The sequence below is a fragment of the Marmota marmota genome, unplaced genomic scaffold (genome assembly GCF_001458135.2).
Source record: "Marmota marmota marmota unplaced genomic scaffold, marMar, whole genome shotgun sequence".
Lineage (NCBI taxonomy): Eukaryota > Metazoa > Chordata > Mammalia > Rodentia > Sciuridae > Marmota > Marmota marmota.
Window position 1 is genome coordinate 25,633,712 of NW_026000174.1, and position 4,605 is coordinate 25,638,316.

The 4,605-nt window shown below is 38.6% G+C and overlaps 1 protein-coding gene across 2 annotated transcripts in view; it reads left to right on the forward strand.

Moving 5' to 3' along the window:
• The window catches only part of Tead1 (TEA domain transcription factor 1), a 257,978-nt gene that overhangs the window by 715 nt on the left and 252,658 nt on the right, over positions 1-4,605 (forward strand). The window contains exon 1 of one of the 2 annotated variants that reach the window (XM_015477640.2): positions 7-409. The exons of the other annotated variant lie outside the window; for it this stretch is intronic. The gene's annotated coding sequence lies outside the window, so the exon portion shown is untranslated. Of the gene's footprint in view, positions 1-6; positions 410-4,605 lie in introns of those variants that run through there. 2 annotated transcript variants of the gene reach the window in all.

The window sequence follows — 4,605 nt, forward strand, 5'->3', positions numbered from 1 at the left end:
CGCACACGCACACACCCTCAGGCTCTTTTCACGGTGTTCGCCGAGAAGCCAGAAGTTCGGAGCGAGCGCGGGCGGGGAGAACTGCCGTCGCCTCGGAGCCGGCCTGAGACCCCCGTGCCACCTCTAGACTGCCCCCACGGCGCCGCGGCCCCCTGAGGCCCGTCTGGGGACCGTGACGACTAGTGCTGCGGCTGGGGGCTTCGTTCCTTCTTCCCAAAGATGAAAGAGGGCACGGTCGTCTTTACCGCCTCTCCAGGACTGTTGCTGCCGCCGCCGCTGCCGCCGCCGCTTCATTGCACATTCAAGTGGAAAATTTTCAGGAGTCAGCAGAAACATTGTGTCCAAAAAAGACTGAGTCGCTGTTACCACCAAACCCAGGAGGAGACTCTCCCTGGAAAACTTCCCTTTGGTAGGAAATACTGGGGGATTTGTTTGTTTATTGGAAGAGAAATAATCCCCAGGAGGGAAAGAAAATCAGGGTACACTTTTAGCCTTTGTTCGTAGCAGCAACACTTGTTTTCAAAAGTCCAGAGGCCCGCTTTAAAGAAAGTTCAACTTCTGTGAGTGTCTTTTTTTTTTTTTTTTTTAAACAGTATATTTTTTAAGAAAAAAACCCGAGCAACATTTTTAAGGAATCTAAAACAATGAGGGGTTTATATCTCCCTTGTCTTCCTCCCACGAAAATAAAACCTAGATCAGAATTTTCTTCGCTCTTTAATTGTCCTTCTTTTTAAAGATTTATTTAAAGTTGAATGGTGTCACTGTATAAAAATATTTATGAAACAATGAAATACCAGCCACCGGCGTTTCTCAGGAGGCTTGTTAACTTCTTAGAAGCAAGTGGCTGCCTGTGATTTGCAGAAATGAAAATTGACCTCAGCGAGCACTGGAAACAGACAGATGATGTTCCAGGAACTGGGAATGTAAAAGGCCAGGTTTAAAAACAGTGCCTGGGAGGGGAGCCCAGGTCCTGAGACATAAAGGTCTGAAAAGCCTATCAAATTTCAAAATAGTGAGAATTTTTTTTTTTTTTTTTTTTAATTGCTACGGATACAGCAAAGGGGCAGACTGTCCAGGACAACCACTTATTTCTCCCCACTTATCACCTTGATTGTTTTTGGAAGTTTGGGGTCTGATTGGGGTTTGCTGAGTGCCTGCAGGTGGTTACTAGCAAGGACAAATCCTTTTCTTTAAAGTACCAGTATCATCAACTGCATTGTCAAAGCTGGGAGTGGGCTCCTTTCTCTGCAGCCTATCTTGATGGTCTCTTCAGCGAGGGGGCTTCTCTGCCAGGGTACTGTGAGGCAATGGTTGGGGAATAGTCTTCAAGCTGTGCTGGGTGGTTTATCCTGTCACTGTTGGATTTGGGTCCAAGCACTACTGAATGCTTTATAAGGGCCAGACTTAGGTTCAACTTTAGTAAGAATCTTTCCTCTTTAGAAGGAAATAGTAGAACTAATTACAAAGTGACTCCAGAAAGACAAATGGGTTTTGTTGAACCATTGTCAACAGTAAGGTTTTGAATTTTTGATTATTTTGGGGAGAAAGGCTTATTTTTCTAATCTCACTATTTCCATAAATGGTCACAGATATTTTTGTTTAGTATTTCTTTGTGTGTGCAACTCTGTGTTGAGCTCTTAGGTTTCAGGTTTTTAACAGAGTTTACAATTCTTTTATTTGTTGTTGGTATTAAAAAATGAACTGATAAGCTGTATCCATTACTGGTTTTTGCTGATGTGCCAAGGTAGACCATTTTACATTTACTTTAATGACAAGTATTATTTGATCTGCAGTTTTAGGGAAATACTAGAATACTTTTTACTTTTTAAAATGACTTTGAACAAAACTGACATGACACTTTGATTTGGAAAAAAGAGTAAAAAAAAATTATAGGAAAGAATCTGTAGATTCCTTTTCTGTGTGATCTTTATAAATAAACTTTAGGGGATATGTCAGATTATTAGTTTTTTTTTTTTTTTTTTCAATTTCCCCCCCAAAACCCCAGGACTCACCAAAGATGAATAGATAATAAGATTTAATTTGAAGGAGAACATCCTAGCTTAGTTTGCGCCAGGCTGAAACGCATCTCTCACTGAGAAGCTCTGCCTTGCACTGTGGGACAGTGTGTGCCTAGGTCCCAGCAGCAAACTAATTACACATGAGGGTGGGCTTGGGAGGGTAGACTGGGGAGGCAGCTTCCTCCTCCTCTCCTCATTTCCTCCCGCCATTTGCTGAATACAGCAGGAATTATATATCCATATACTTAGTTTGGAAGCTGGTGTCCCCTTCTATTTAAGAAGAAGACACATAAGCCATGAAGAAAAAATGTTTTGAGTTTTTTTCTGCCTGAGCTCCAGCAATTTACAAACAGTTTTGAGTTTGTTGTTTCTGACTACAGAGCAGCAAGTAGAAGAGGGCTTTTTTTTTTTTTTTTTTAAATGGGAAAAATTGGGAGACATATACTTGTAGTGAATCATTTGGGTCTAGATCATACTTGTTGTCATATTTTCAGTAGAAAAGTGTGTAACATGAACAGTTAAGAGAATGTAGATCCAAAATATCAGATGGGCCTTTGAAGAAATGAGCTGTGCCATTAACAGCATTAGCAGGTTGCTTCCTTAAGAAATGGATTGCTCTCTCATATATGGCGGTCATAAGAGAGCCTGTACATTTGTAAGATTAGTTTTCTCTCCAATCTCATGTGTTGTTATGTGTTAATTGTGAGCATAATTATACTGCTTGCAAATGGAAATTGTGATGCCTTATCACTCATACAAATAACTGTATGACCCGGTGAACTTTAAAAAATGGTCATATTCATGCATAGATTGTAGGTTGATAACACTATTAAGCTTTTATTTTGGCATTTTATTCTGTTCCCAATAAAGAAATTAGGAAAAAAGAAAAAAAAATAGATGTGTATGTGTGTGTATTTCTGAGCTAAAACTGTGTGTAATCTGTTTTGTGATAAAACTTTTAGGGTCTGTTTTCTCCAAAGGATTAAAAATACTGGCTAAAGCAAGTGTCCAGCTTTCTCTGTAAAACTGTGAAAAAAAAAAATCAGTCATTCTTTCTGTTAATGCAGGCATTACAGTTTGCCTTTGGAGTTCAGTGACTGGAACTGCAGCCTGTTAATGTCCTACTTCTGAACTCAGCAAGAAAAATATATTGTAAGCTTATCCCCCTTTGACAAACTTGGGCTCTGCTGTTGGGCTGCTTGGGGACTGATGGCTGGCATAATCTTTTATAGCTGCATAGTGCTTTTTCTTATTTTATCTGTTGAAGGTACAGATCACCTTGTGGTATTTAAATAAGATTCTAAATCATGTTTGAACAGTACCTGTGATATATTTTCTTCTTTCAGATTCATCAAGGTGATAAAATCAAGCATTTCAGGTCTATCCTAGCCCTGAATGTTTCGGGGTTGGGTTTTTTGACAGATACCTAATTTAGACCCTGTTGAATTGCAATCACTGTATACATCTGAAACTAGGAAACTTTATGGGCCTTCTCTCTTTTGGGATGGTTTGTGTAATGCTAGAGCATTTGGATCTAAAATTTTGGAGTATTTTTGTGTGGATTTTTAAAATCTTATTTAAAAATTGTCAACTATTGCTAGTCCTCAATCTGTAAGATTCTCTTTACAAACTTCCTTAACTTTATACCATACTTGAGTTTGGGATTGACATTCAACCATTCAAAAAAAAAATCCTTTTTTTTTTTCAGAAATGATCAGGTTTTGTAATGTACAGGAAATATATGAAATATGTATTTTAACGAGTTCAAACAAATGGGGTTCTCTGTTGAAGGGGGTGCAGGGTTTCAGGACAGGTTTCCTACGGGGTGGGTTACTCTCAGCTCTTAAGTTCTTTTGTCTACTGGATTTTGAAATAGTTGGGAGGATTCTTAAAAAATGGTTTCCAGTCTGGGAGTCCTGGGTGATGGAAGTACACTGGTCTATCTTCTGAATTGGACAGTAGTGATGGGGTTCCTCCCAAGAGACCTGTTTTTTCTATTTTTGTGACAGGCCAAGGGAAGGCTGGGATCCACTCCCCCCCACTCCATTTAAAACCATTTTACTATCCTGATATGATGGTTTTTACCATTTTTTCATGATTCATATTAGTTTTAAAGGTTCTATCCAAGTATTTCATTAGCGTTTTTAAAATGGGTAGGAATAGGGCCCTGGAAAATGAATTTCAAAGAAAAAGCTGATGAACAGATTAAGCATCTGTTATCTCCAGTGGGAAATTCTGCTTGCTTTTAGGCATCTGACAGATGTGTGGGTAAGGTGACTGCCACACTATTGACTAGGGGTATACAACTATAATGAGTACTGTTGTTTTTACTGATACATAAACCGAAAAACTGCTGCTAATGGTGGGAAATGTTAATTATGTGAGAACATATTGAACTTATATACTCTGGCATGAACTTTTAAAAAAAATGCATCAACCGTGCTTTTTTTTTTTTTTCTTTTTCTTTCTTTCTTTTTTTTTTTATAGGCACAGCTTTCTAATTATCATAATTCAGTTCAGCTCTGTTCTTGGATGGAGTTCAAGTGCAATCTCAATTTAACTTGAAAGGATATATATATATATATAT